Source organism: Leopardus geoffroyi, chromosome B2 (assembly GCF_018350155.1).
Source record: "Leopardus geoffroyi isolate Oge1 chromosome B2, O.geoffroyi_Oge1_pat1.0, whole genome shotgun sequence".
Lineage (NCBI taxonomy): Eukaryota > Metazoa > Chordata > Mammalia > Carnivora > Felidae > Leopardus > Leopardus geoffroyi.
The window spans coordinates 67382585-67397976 of record NC_059332.1 but is presented as its reverse complement, the minus strand read 5'-3'; the positions used below and the strand labels follow the sequence as shown (position 1 = coordinate 67397976).

General features: G+C 36.5%; 1 long non-coding RNA gene across 3 annotated transcripts in view; it reads right to left on the bottom strand.

Annotated features, from left to right (window-relative positions):
• The window catches only part of LOC123608621, a 122679-nt gene that overhangs the window by 59557 nt on the left and 47730 nt on the right, over window positions 1-15392 (bottom strand). Inside the window, exon 4 of one of the 3 annotated variants that reach the window (XR_006717343.1) lies at window positions 10871-11000. The exons of 1 other annotated variant lie outside the window; for it this stretch is intronic. This is a non-coding gene — a long non-coding RNA (uncharacterized LOC123608621). The remainder of the gene's footprint in view (window positions 1-10870; window positions 11001-15392) is intronic. One more of the 3 variants, XR_006717342.1, reaches the window with a different exon arrangement.

Genomic DNA, 15392 nt, shown 5'->3' with positions numbered 1-15392 from the left:
TCAGTAATATTAGTCTCCTATTAGCTTTTTTTAATGCTTGTCTGTGCACTGGTTTCTCAATCTGTAAAATATGAAGCACTGGGTCACTCAGTTACAATGTGGTAAATTAAATGTTTGTGCAAGAGCCAGTTTTGAGATTCTAGAAAAAGAAATTTTATATTCTATGTCTCAATGTTAGTATATCGTGAAGCACTTTCTACAAAGAAAAACATGGATACAACAAACTGAAACAGAATTTTAAAACTAGTAGTAAGTCATTTGACATCTTTATGGAGAAATTGAAACATAGATATTTCCTCCCAGTTTTATTCTAATCCTTCAACCATTTAGAATCTGAACCAGCTGCTCCAGACCAGAACATAAAAAATTCCCTTCAAATGGAACACTGAATAAGACAGTGACATTAAGACTGGGTGTTTTGTGGCCACAGTGAATGCATGAACCAAGGCTGAAAAATGTACTTTTTATACCAGTCATTTAGATTTACTGCCATATTTGGTATTGCAACTTTTGTATGTGTGTAGAGATATATATGTATCTAAATCTATATCTGTATCTGTATATAGGTACAGATATAGATATATAGATATAGACATAGCTATATTTATTTATTTGTATTTTTTAATGTTTATTTTTGAGAGAGAGAGAGAGAGAAAGACAGAGTACAAGGTGGGGGGGGGGGGAGGGGCAGAGAGCGAGGTAGACACAGAATCCAAAGCAGGTTCCAGGCTCCTAGCTGTCAGCACAGATCCTGCTGAGTGCCTCGAATTCAAGAACCGCAAGGTCATGACCTGAGCTGAAGTTGGGCATTCAACCGACTGAGCCACCCAGGCACCCCTATATTTTATTTATTTATTTATTTATTTATTTTTTTAATTAAAAAAAAATTTTTTTTTAACGTTTATTTTTGAGACAGAGACAGAGCATGAACAGGGGAGGGGCAGAGAGAGAGGGAGACAAAGAATCCAAAACAGGTTCCAGGCTCTGAGCCATCAGCACAGAGCCCGACGCCGGGCTCGAACTCACGGACCGCGAGATCGTGACCTGAGCCAAAGCCAGACGCTCAACCGACTGAGCCACCCAGGCGCCCCTATTTTTAATTGAAGTATAGTTGACATGATGTTAGTCAGACATTAGTCTGTGGTGTACAACATAGTGATTTGACAAGTTTATACATCATGCTATGCTTTCTACAAGTATAGCTATCATCTATCAGCATATAATGCTATTACAATACCATTGACTATATTCCCTATGAAGGACATTTCATGACTTATTCATTCCATAACTGAAGCAGATACTATTTCCAACTTTATTTTTTTCATATTGGAAAAATATCATAGGTCATTTAAAGCATTAACTGAATTTAGGTTAGTGGTTTGTTATCTCAAGAAAAGAAAAGTAAAAACTTATGTTTTCAGAAGCCAGAAAGTTGAAATGGATTTTATTATAAGAGTAAATGATGGATAAAATAATCCAAGAGGAAAAATATGTACTTCACACCCACATGCATGCATATGCGTGCACACACACACACACACACACATACACACACAAAGCTAAAGTGTGTAAAATTTTCATATGATCAGCCTCTCAAGAATTATGGGAATCACACAATCTTTTGATGTCTCCCGTAACTTTTGGCAAAATGGTTATTCCATCAGGGAATGCTTATAAAAGTCTTTGTAACCCACGACATGATATTTATCAGTAGATAATAGTACCTTGCATTCATGTAATATTTTATGTTTCTTAGAACTTTAGCATTCAGTCTTTCATTTTATTCTGATAATATCCCTGTGAGTTACAACATGATAGATGATGGATTTCCCTTTTATGTTGGAAGAAATTGGTTTGGAGAAGAAAGTAACAGCCCCAAGACTGCACAGGAAGCAAGCCAGTTTCTAATGTCTCTTCCATAACTGTTTCTACTGCAACATAAAGCTGCCTTTTACTGTTATGAATCCAGTTTTAAAGCTCCCCCTCCACAGCACCAGTCGCTGGCAAATAAGGAATTAGACAAATACTGAAAATCTTGTGGGCACAACTCAGTCAAAAAGTTGATATTCTTCAGGGAAACATAATAATTAGCCTATTTTTATGATGAAAATATGGCTTTAAAATTTCTCTTAGACCCTCTTCTATGAGAACTACTAATATAGCTAAATGGCAATAATGCTGCAATACCAGGTTTATCCTTCAGTGCTACATGAAGTGCAAAAGCAGATGGGATGCCACGTACCCAAGACAATTCAATCCATTTCTGGAATCAGTAGCCCGCAAAATGCCTCATTACCAATCCATTTGCAAGGTTGCCCCAGACATGACGACAACTCAGGAAACCCCAAACTCAACCAACTTGGATGAAATTCCTAGGTCAAACTCTGAATCCATTCCTTATTTTCTTTCTGCCATCACAAAGTACACAAGAAAATGTCTGAGTCTCTTTATGATACAAGTAGAGAGCCATTTCCGCGCTACCCAAAATGGCATTCCACGTGGTAACTTGAGTGGGGCAAAAGAGATGGCAGAGAAGTTATTCATGCCCCAAACAGCAAACTAAGGACCTTCTACCCTGCAATTTGGGCTTCACTTAAGGTCCCACAGAGAGAGCTGCATTCAGGAGCTTGGGTGGTACTGTATTGGCAGGGCCTCGAGGGAAACTGAAGCGATGCATGAGGCACAAAACACAAGCCTACAGAACTAAATGCAACTGTGACATTAACACATTAGCCGATATCCACCCTTCTTTGTTGTAAGGCAGGTTCTTTTTAAATTTAGTGATTTGTTCTTGGCAAACATGCCACATAGTATGTTCTTTCATTCTTGAGTTTTCCATTCAGAACACTGTGTTCTAAAGGAGACTAGTGTCCATGATGAAAAAAAATTGGTATGGCCACGTGAGTGGGAACAAAAATGATTTAAATCCCTTTTCTTCTACTCATACACTAGCAGTGTTCAAGTATGGATAATAAAAAAATAACAGGATGGGAACAGTCAGTACATGAAGGAAGAAATACAAACAGCCAACTATATTAATAAACAAAGAAATGCAAATGAAACCAATAATCAAATAGATCTTCACCTATCATATGGCAAAATATTTAAAATAATGAAAAATATCCAGTGTTCAGAATACAAGGAAACAGATTCTCATTAACTATTGATTAAACAGATTCTCATTAAATTGATAAAGACACATATCTGGAAATGTAAAAATTTGAAAATTTATCAAAAACATTTACATGTGTGGAGGGAGGAACTTCTTTGTCAATGAATGTGATCTATTTTGACATATTATTCACCAGAAAGTTTATAAGAGTTTATGTTCTGATCAGAACGGAGAGGCACTACCCGTCCAAATAAAAGGTTGTTGTGATCTTAGATAGTGAAAGAATTCTAAAAATCTTTAGTATTGTATTTTGTTGCGCATAGTGTTTTTAAAATAGAAGATTTCTTTTCTTAATTATTTTGTCCTTGGCTCAGATGAACAGCAGTCTGGAACTACTGAATGCAGTTCTGCTAACATGGGAAACACAAGTCTGGCCCAGGACAACAAGAAGGTACAACTCACCCAGTTAATTCACAAAATTAAGAAGGTCCACCTGGATGGTAAAGGGCCATCTTTTCCTTCCACAACTTCAGCCTTTCACTGAAACAGCACTATGTGAATTCTCCTACTTCAAGATTCATGTATTTCATAGCTCAAGCTAGGCAAATGACCAGATGACAGTTTCATAGCATAATAACCTTTGCCAGCTACTAATTACAAATTAACTCATGGCAAATTCAGATCAGATATTTAGAAGAAAACTGCTTAAGTTTTCTTTAAAGCATCCTTGAGAACAAGCTTCTGGCATGAAAATGAAAAATAAGTTGGAGAATATTAATAAATGTTAATAACCCTTGAAAAAGCATTAAAGTATAGAAAAATTGCATGGGAAAATATTTTGCTCTGGAAAACAGCTTGAAATGCTTGTCCCTTAAAACTCCATAGATGATTTCCATATTCACATCTGAGTTGTCATGCCAGAAAAGGATGAAAGAGAAGAAGAAAAGGAATGTAAGTGGCTGGGGAGGAACAGGAAAGCCTGATGTGCTTCAGGGATTCGGTTTGACATCATGCATATTCAAGATGTTAAGTCACACCAAAGATAGATCATCAGGTTTCCCCTTAATTACATATGTACACTTACCGTGGAAAGACTTGCAGAATTAAACTTAGGGTTTATGTTCAGGGTTCCTTCAGTGTATTTGACAAATCCACAACTGAAGCAAAATTTTAGTTGAAAATACTTCTAAAAGAAATGCGTGTTTTCCATCTATTCACTGATTTCTAGCTACTTAGACTTGGGCCTTAATTTCTTAATAGTAGTTCAAACAACAAAGACCATATTACTTTACAGTGGAAATAATGATTTCAGAATGAAAAATTGCTAAAGAGCAGAACTGACTTTCATGTTTATTTAAAGACTTTCCATGGAACAATGATTTTTAAATTAAGGCCTTATCTCCTCTATTATAAGATTTTTATGGAAGAATTGCAGTTGGAAAAGTGGCCTCTTTCTTAAGTTTAAACTCAGTCCCCCACTGCAGCATGCTGTACTTATTAGGGCTTGTAGAGTTACAGTCCCTCCATTGAAGTTAGTATGTATACAGACAGAAGATAAACCCAAACTCAAACAATTGTAAAGTTCAGTGGAAATAGGTTACTGAATTTCTATCACTGACAATACAATAGCACAAGACTTGTATTTTCGATATTCCCTTGAAAGCAAGGCTAGAAAGAAACTTGCAGTTAATCTATGTAAATAAAAATCTTTTTAAAAAAATTCATAGAAAATGATTTTTTTCCTTATTATAATCCATATTCTGGATATAAACTACTTTGATAAAGTGTCTATGAAATAAAGTTAAATTATGTTTGTTTCTAAATGTTGCTATATTTGGCTCTTACATTGTCTAATATATGGAGTATTAACCAAAATTTTCATTTTTAATCCAAATATTTTTATCATGTAGTCACAGTAAAATCTTGATTATTAATTTTTACTGCATTGGAAAACAAAGAAAAGATTTTTTAAAATAAAAGAAATTAACCTTTGCAATTGAAAGGTTGCATAAATTATGTATTTAACTCCTTTAGAACTTATTGAATTTATTTCTTTCCTATTCCTTTGCCAAGAAAAAAAAGATAACAAAGCAGACACAGAATTTAAGACAACTAAATTGAGAAAGAATATTTGAAAATAGATTTAGAGAAAGATACCAAACACAGTAACAAGATATGATATGGCATAAAACCCGGCTTTTAACCTGAAGGAACCAAGGGTGGTAGAAATCAACACTTATTTGCTCTTCCTCCTGGACACATAGCTAGAGGTTATTTCCCACTTAGCCTTGCATCTAGGGTAGTCATGTGACTGAGGCCTGACCAGTGAAATGTGGGCCACCAGTGATGTGCATCACTTCCATGACTAGCCTTTTTCCAACTGCCAGTTGAATGGATCCTACTCTAAGACTCAAGGAAGGATGGACCAGCAAGCTAAAAGGAGCCAGAGTTTCTAAATGACCATGAAGAAGGTGATCTATAGCCAGAAATACATTGGCTTTTGTGTGAATGAGAAATAACTCTTACTGTGTTAAGTCACTGAGATTTTGGGGATTGTTTACCACAACAGTTAGTATTACTGACCATAAAAGACACTTCAAAAAAATTAAGATTTTACTTTAATAAATAAACACACAAATGATAGCACACATAACTGGAGAAATCGGAATAAGCTCCATGGATTGCACCAGTGTCAATTTCTTGGTATCCCTATCTTACTATTGCTACACAAGATGTTAACTTTGGAGGAGGCTGGAGGAAGAGTGCAGGGACCTTCCTGTACATTTACTGGCAACTTCCTGTATATCTATAATTATCTCAAAACAAGAAAATATTTAAAGTTTTCCTTGAAAAGTTATATCAAATATTCAGAGAAAACCAATTTGATTATTCTTAATTGTTCACTATATATGTAAAAATTAAGTATTTATAGGGGCGCCTGGGTGGCGCAGTTGGTTAAGCGTCCGACTTCAGCCAGGTCACGATCTCGCGGTCCGTGAGTTCGAGCCCCGCGTCGGGCTCTGGGCTAATGGCTCAGAGCCTGGAGCCTGTTTCCGATTCTGTGTCTCCCTCTCTCTCTGCCCCTCCCCCGTTCATGCTCTGTCTCTCTCTGTCCCAAAAATAAATAAACGTTGAAAAAAAAAATGAAGTATTTATATTATGAAAAAGTGTGTACAATACAGATAACGCCAAAATGGAAACCTTATTTCTTTTTTTTTACTTTTATTTTAGATAGAGAAAGAGAAGGCATAAGCTGGGTAGAGGGGCAGAGCATTATCTAGTACGAGATAGAGAATTTCTATAGTAGAGTCTGAGAATTTCAAGCAGGCTCCACACTCACTGCATAGCTCTACATGGGGCTCAATCCCACGACCCTGAGCCGAAATCAAGAGTGAGACACTCAACGAGTTGAACCACCTAGATGCCCCAGAAATCATATTTCTAATGCTTACGGTAACTTTTCATAAAAACTGGAAGGCAATGAAAGTTGAAGCATTATTTGGGAAAGATGATTTGATGATGATCTAATATAATATGGTCCAAAAGTATAAATTTCTATTTGGTCTTCATGAAAAACTAAATTTTGAACAAATAAAGGACAGGACGACAGGCTAGAAATTTTCAAACATTTTTTGTTTTGACTCATGCTAGATAATGCTCGTAAGCACAACACACTCCCATATGTATCAGATGCAAGTTTCCTCTGTGACCCAAGAAACATAATGGAATGCCATGGCATAGGGATAATATAATCATTAGGTCAACCTTGATTTACTTTTTAACATACATTACTTATCAACTTCAGGACTTTCCTGTTGTTAAAAAATCAGCGGTAACACACTGTGGAGGAACTCTTCGTTTTTCCGTGGTTTAGAAAGAATTTGTCAGAATGAGTTACCTGCTCTGTCAGAGAAAGCAAAGACCGGTATCCTCAGGCCTTTTGACAGGTAAGAAAACTCATGTCATGCTTCCTGTAAAGCTAGATCTCTGCCATCTCCTCACTAGTGGGTTCCACATAGCATCTGCCTCACTGTTTGGGGACATATGTCTCTGACTGCTGCCTCAAGAGTTTCTCACTCTGACCTCAAGAAGGCTGGAAACTCATTTCAGTCTTGTACCCCAGCAAAGCAAGAACTCACAAGAAATCTCTTATTGTAGGAAAGGGTTCAAAGATTGGGACAACCAAAATGAGTATCAAATATTTGCTACAGAGGACATGTACAGATTTAATACAAAAGATAAAACATTTTAACTTTGCAGCACAGAATCCTGACAGACACTGCCTCAGTCAAACGGTGAAGGAAAACCTCACCCCGGTGATAAGTCGTGTTGGACACACACTAGCCTGATATGACAAGAATGGAAGTTCATCTCTGTGGTCACCCCGTCAAGGATACCTAACCCCATTTTAACCATGAGAAAAGCATCAGACAAGCGCAAACTGAGAGACAAATACCTGAACACCACTTGTCAAAACAGCCAAAATCATCAAAAACAAGCAAAGATTCAGAATCTGCCATAAACCAGAGAAGGCTAAGGAGACATAATGACTAAATATCATACCGTGGATTCGATCCTGGCACACAAAAGACATTAGGGAAAATCTAACGAAATCATAACGTGTCTCACTTCTTGGCATTTTGGCTAAGATGGTGTGAATAAAATGTGGAGTTTAGTTAATAGTAATATACCAACGTTGGCTTCTTAGCTGTGACAAACGTACCATAATAATGTAACACAATAATAGGGGAAACTGAGTGAATGAAGAGTATATGGGAACTCTCTGTACTATCTTTCCAACTTTTCTTTGAATACAAACCTATTTATTCTAAGACAAAAGTTTACTTAAAAAATAATGCTTTTTTGCTGGATAATGTTCTTATGGGCACTGGTGTGAAAATATTCTCCAATTTTCTCCTTTTCCATTGCCTAAAGCAGTAATGACTGGTATATACTACTTCAAAACAGGAGTTTCGCTCTTAAGTTTTTGTACTAGATACCTTTGTCATACCTTCTTTTCATTTTAATCAAGATTGATGCAAAGTGTTTAAGGCTTACACTTTTTTATTTCTAGAACATCTCGCAAAAATCCCAAGCAACTACAATTAACGATTTTCTTAGATGATCAGATCTGGAAAACATTTCTTTTCTGAAGTTATATCTGGTTAGCAGTGGTTCAAAGTCACATTTTCTGATAGGCACTGGGGCTGGGAACGTTCTTATCATGTTAAAAGACAGGATACAGCATGCGATTATGAAGATTAAGGAGTTTAATCAGTTATTCTCATTGAATGAAAGGCACTACTTCTCTTCTCCATGTGGAGATGAGCTGTAGAAGATTTGCCTCAGGAATTTAATAAACCATTATAAAATCTGTTCTGAACATTTTCAAAAAAATATTGCTTATAACACTGATGTATGACTGAAATATTTTAGGGCCAACCTTTTAATTAAAGTCAAATCATATTCCAGAACACACTTGTGTGTCTGAATTCTCAACCACTAAGGAGTAACCTTACTAAAAAGTGTTATTTAAATCTTATTAGCTGCTGACTCTACCAGGATTTCAAAAGAGAAGGAATTGTAAACCTTGGGCAGGATATGGGTTTCGTGGAAGGTTGTTAACAACCCTGTGTTCATAGGCATGCAGTAAATACTCTGTCTACCCAGAATGTTATAGTATCTATCTGCCAAAATTCAAAGGCTAGCTCTCGTGTTTATAATAAATAAAGGAGATTTAGTTATACTTCTGTGATACAAGCTGTTCTTTACAGGCGTCTCACCAAAGACACCTTCTCGGGGCGCCTGGGTGACTCAGTTGGTTAAGCGTCCGACTTCAGCTCAGGTCATGATCTTGCAGTTTGTAAGTTCTAGCCCTGCATCTGACTCTGTGCTCGAAGCTCAAAGCCTGGAGCCTGCTTCAGATTCTGTGTCTCCCTCTCTCTCTGCCCCTTTGCTGCTCTCTCTCTTTCTCTCTCATAAATAAATAAACATTAAAAAAAATTAAAAAAAGACACCTTCTCATGAAAACAATTATTAAGTAGCAGAAGAATGTTTTATAAGAAAATACACTTACATGACACAGTAGGAGAGGTATTTTTATATCTTAATGATTAAAATAATATCTAAGGAATGTATTTCTTTAAACTATATTGAAGAGTAATTTGATTTATCTGAAATAGATCTCTGCCAATGTTTTTTTCAAGTGAAAGCTACTCAAATGGAGTCTCAGAAAACAGCATAAAGATTTTTAGGGAATGATGCTACCTTAAAAATGAACCCAGCCATAGGGTATGGGCAACTCTAGAATAGAACTTGTTAAACAACATTTGGAAAAAAAGAATTCAGATGCCAAGGCAGCCGATTAATCTATGTCAACCTTCTGTGCATAGCTAAAAATGCCCATTGTTTTGTACTTTCTCATAGAAATTATTTTTCTTTATTCTTAATAATTTTTAAGTTTTTTAATGTTATTTTTGAGAGAGGGAGAGAGAAAGAGAGAGCAGGGGAGGGGCAGAGAGAGAGAGAATCCGGAGCAGGCTCCAAGCTGTCAGCATAGAGCCTAACGTAGGGCTTGAACTCACCAACCATGAGATCATGACCTGAGCTGAATGAAATTAAGAGTTGGACACTCAACTGACTGAGCCACCCAGGTGCCCCTAGAACTTATTTTTCAAAAACCATTGATCATAGTTGGGTACTCATCTCATTATTTCTATGCTCTTTCTTCCTCTGGGAACATTTTGACCCATGACTTAAACAAATGAGATGTCTTCTTTATGCTACTTCTGTTGCTTTTCATACTTATAATTGGTCTATGGAAAGTCTTACACAATTACCCGAGAGAACTATTCCATACTATACAGAATGGAAAGATAAAGTGATTTTGAACATCTCCACATTGTACCATGGTGCGCCTACACATGCACATAGAGTCATTCGTGTTTTGACTGTGTGGTTACAAAGTAAGCATAGCCAAAATAGATAATGCCATATGCTTGCAACTGGGTAAAATCTTCCTATAGATGGAACTTGGTTGCAAAGTACCTTTGTGTCTCCAAAATCACTAACTGCAGTTCCTTACACTATCAAATGTATATTTGTTGATTAAGAAATTATTGGGAAATTATTGCAGTTGCAGAATATGGATTGCCTCTTTTACATTATGTTTGTTTAGTACTGTTCTTACTTTTTTATCCAGGATTGATTCTGCACACAGAATGGCCAACCATGCAGCATAATTTAGGATACAAATTATGTGATAGAGAATAAAGGTTCAAGAATCTAGTCCTTTCCCATTAATCTAGCAGCATAAATTACAGAGCCATAGCTATGCCTGTTAAACTTTTACTCCCCTTAGAAAGGAAAAAAGTGACTTCCTGAGTGAATGTGGCATATATCCAAATAGTTTTGATGGAGAGACAGTACCAGGGGCAAGAAATGACCTGAGAGTGGTAGACTTCAAGGCAATAAGATTCTTGGCTTTTAGCAATGGCTGTAAAGTAGAAGGACATTACATACATGAAAACAGGGGACTCTAAAGATATAATAAGTTCTCTTGGAAGAAAAACTACCAGCTGCACGGTTTAAAGCTGACCGTATTTGTGATTTCAAGGGAAGTATAAACATAATTTTTAGTAAGTCTTAACATTTTTCTTTTATACAAACTTTGACTTAAGAAGGTCTTGATCTTCTTTATTTTAGCTTCTAACCTTCATTCATTTCAAAAACATTCATAAAACATACTGATTAGTTTACCTGCCAAAATTGTTAGTGATGGATTTAGTGGTGTAGGCATCGATGGCTGTGGCTGGACTGTTATCACTCTGCTGCACATGTCTTCCTATTCCAGGACTCAGGCTAATGACAACACACAGAATGGAAAAAACTGTTACAAATCATATGTCTGATAAGGGGCTCATATCTAGAATATATAAAGAATTCCCATGACTCAACAATAATAAAAGAAATAACCCTATTAAAAAATGGCAAAAATATGAAAAAACATTTCTCCAAAGAAGATCACAAATGGCCAATAAACAAATGAAAGGATGACAAACGTCATTATCTATTATGGAAATGCAAATCAAAGTCACAATGAGATAGTACTTCACATCTGCAAGAATGGCTATAATCAAAAAGACAGATAATGACAATTGTTGGCGAGGATGTAGAGACATTGGGATCCTTATATACTGCTGATAAGAATGCAAAATGATGCAGTTGCTTTGGAAAATAGTCTGGCTATTCAAATGTTAAGCATAGAGTTGTCATCTGGCCCAGAAATTCCACTCCTGGGTATATATCCAAGAGAAATGAAAACATGTTCACACAAAAACTTGGACACAAATGTTGATAGAAATGTTATTCATTAATAGCCAAAAGTAGAAACAACTGAAATTTCCATTAATTCATGAATGGATTAAAAATGTGGTATATCAATATAATGGAATACTATTCAGGAATAAAAAGAAATGAACTACTCACACATGCTAAAACACGGATGAATCTCGAAAACCTTGAAATCATATTGTATGATTCAATTTATATGAAATGTTCAGAATAGGCAAATACATAGAAACAGAAAGTAGATTGGTGGCTGCCTAAGGCTGGGGATGGAAAAAGTGGGATGGAAGGAAATAAAGAAGAACTGCTAATGGGTACAGGATTCCTTCTTGGATGATGGAACTGTTCTAAAATTGATTTTGGTTATAGTTGCACAACCCTGAATATACTAAAATGTTCTGAATTGTACACTTTATCGTGTGTGTGTTTGTTTTGTTTTGAGAGAGAAAGGGCACAAGTGAGTGAAGGGCAGAGAGAGGGAGAGAGAGAGAGAGAGAGAATCCCACTAGGGGCAGAGAGAGAGATAGAGAGAGAAGCAGGGCTCACCCAAAGCGGGGCTTAAGTTCACCCAATGCCGGGACTGGAGCTCATCCAAAGCAGGGCACAAGCTCACCCTATGCAGGACTCAAACTCACAAATCATGAGATCATGACCTCAGCTGAGGTCAGATGCTTAACCAACTGAGCTACTCCAGAGCCCTGTGTTTGTGCACTCTTAATCCCCTTTATTTATTTCATCCATCCCCTACCCACCTTCCCCTCTTGCAACCACAGTTGTATTTAAGAGTCTGGTTTTGGTTTGCCTCTTTTTTCCCTTGTTTGTTTATTTTATTTCTTAAATTATCCATATAAGTGAAATCATATGGTATTTGTCTTTCTCTGCCCGACTTATTTCACTTATCATTATACCCTCCAGGCCCATCTATATTGTAAATGGCAATATATCATTTTTTATGGCTGAGTAGTATTCCGTTATATATTTAAGTGTATATGTATATGCACCACTTTTTATCCATTCATCTGTGGTGGAACACTTGGGTTGCTTCCATGTGTTGGCTATTATAAGTAATGCTTCAATAAACATAGCAGTCTATATATCTTTTCGAATTAATGTTTGTTCATTTTGTTTTGTTTTGTTTTTGTATTCTCCAGGTAAATAGCCAGGAGTGGAATTACTGGATCATATTGTATTTATACTTTTAATATTTTGAAGAATATTCACACTGTTTTGACAGGGACTGTACCAATTTGCATTCCTAAAAACAGTGGATGAGGTTCCTTTTTCTCCACATCCTCATCACCACTTGTTTCTTGTGTTTTTCATATTAGCCATTGTGACAGGTGTAAGGTAATACCTCATTGTAGTTGTTTTTTTTTTAATATTTATTTATTTTTGAGAGGGAGAGACAGAGTGCAAGCAGGGGAGCAGGGAGAGAGAGGGAGGCAGAGAACCTGAAGTAGGCTCCAGGGTCTGAGCTGTCAGAACAGAGCCCAAAGTGGGGCTCAAACCCACAAACCGTGAGATCATGACCTGAGCCGAAGTCAGACACTCAATCAACGGAGCCACCCAGACGCCCCTCATTGTAGTTTTGATTTGCATTTCCCTGATAATTAATGATATTGAGCACCATGTCATGTATCTGTTGGCCATCTATATGTCCTCCTTGGGAAAAAAAAATGTCTGTTTACGTCCTCTGCCCACTTTTTATTCAGATTATTATTTTTTTTTTTTTTTGGTATTGAGTTGTATAAGTTCTTTATATATTTTGGATATTAACCCTTTATTGGATTGTCATTTATAACTATCTTCTCCCATTTAGTAGTTTGCCTTCTTGTTTTGTTGATGGTTTCCTTCACTGTGCAAAAGTTTTTTAGTTTGGCACCATCCCAATAGTTTAATTTTGCTTTTGTTTTCCTTGCCCAAGGAGACATATCTAAAAAAACATTTCTATGGTCAGTGTCAAAGAAATTACTGTCTATGTTTTCCTCTAGGAGTTTTATGGTCTTGGGTTTCACATTTAGGTCTTTAATCTATTTTGAGTTTATTTTTGTGTATGGTGTAAGAAAGTGGTCCAGTTTCTTTATTTTGCATATAGCTGTCCAGTTCTCCCAGCATTATTTGTTGAAGAGATTGTCTTTTCCTATTGCATATTCTTGCCTCCTTTGTCATAGATTAATTGACTATATAAGTGTGGGTTATTTCTGAACTGTCAACTCTGTTCCACTGATCTATGCCATACTGTTGCCATCAGTATGGCCAACAGTGCCATACTGTTTTGATGACTACAGCTTTGTAATGTATCTTCAAATCTACTATTATAATACCTCTAGCTTTGTTCTCCCTTTTTAAGATTGCTTTAGTGATTCAGGGTCTTCTGCGGTTCCATACAAATTTTAGTATTATTTCTTCCATTTCTTTGAAAAATCCTTCTGGTATTTTAATAGAGATTGCATTGACTCTGTAGATCGCTTTGGGTAGTATGAACATTTTAACAATACTAGTTCTTTCAATCCATGAGCATGAAATATCTTTCCATTTGTTTGTGTCATCTTCAATTTCTTTAATCAGTGTTTTGTAGTTTTCAGAGTACAGGTCTTTCACCTTTTTTAGTTAAGTTTATTCCTAGGTATTTTATTATTTTGAATTGTACACTTTAAATAGGTGAATTTTACACCTATGTATGAATTACATCTCAGTAAAGCTGTTATTAAAAACATATAATAGGGGCTATTTAACTCAAAATTTTAAACAGCATATGTGAACAAATTGAAAGTACAGTCGCAGAAACTGATCAAGTAGTTTTGTCAGTAAAGTCTCAGGCTGTCAATGGACTATTGATAACCCATGCCTCCGGTCAATTAGACAAGAGGATTAAATGGAGAAAGAAGGTGTCTTCAACAAAAGACACTGCAGTCTTATTTGCATACTTGAATAGCTGTCTAAAGATAACTTGTTTAAGACTCAGGATATGGATAAGGAATATCCTACCAACATCAAAGTGGATCTAGAGCATCATTTATCATATGAATCTTTCATTCCATAAATACAAAGTGAAATCACAAGGTTAATAGGACAATCTTACTTCCAAAATCTTTGGCACAAAAATTGACTAAAGAATCCAGGAATCTCATTTAGATCAGAGAGTATCTGACTCTTGATTTCAGCTCAGGTCATGATTACATGGTTCACTACACTGTGCTGTGCTGACAGCATAAGCCGGCTTGGGATCCTCTCCCACTCTCTCTCTGCCCTTTCTCTTGCTCACATGTGCTCTTTCTCAAAATAAATAAGTAAACAATAAATAAATAAAGATATTTTTTTTTAATTTTTTTTTCAACGTTTATTTATTTTTGGGACAGAGAAAGACAGAGCACGAATGGGGGAGGGGCAGAGAGAGAGGGAGACACAGAATCGGAAACAGGCTCCAGGCTCTAAGCCATCAGCCCAGAGCCAGACGCGGGGCTCGAACTCATGGACCGCAAGGTCGTGACCTGGCTGAAGTCGGACACTTAACCGACTGCGCCACCCACGCGCCCCCAGATATTTTTAAATTATAAACAAAATAGGAATTTTCTACCTTGTCAAAACAAAAATGGTCTTTCGAGGATATTTTGTTGGTTAAAGGACTCCCATTCCAATATCAATGTGTCCCAGCTTTCACTTGATCCATAATTTCCATACATCCGTTGATCAAAAAGGCACAGGCAGACAGAGAGATGTGTACTTGAATAAAAGACCTTGAGAATGGACTTTGAAGGCGGATAGGGGCACATTATCTCTACTTCTATTCAAAGGGAAGCTGCTTCCTACCTTACCAAGACCAGAGATGCCCACTCGGCATAACTGACTGTAACTATAAATCCTCAGTGTTCATATGTATATGTGTGGTTGTGTGTGTTTCTGCCTGCTTGTGAATGAAATCTCATAACTTACA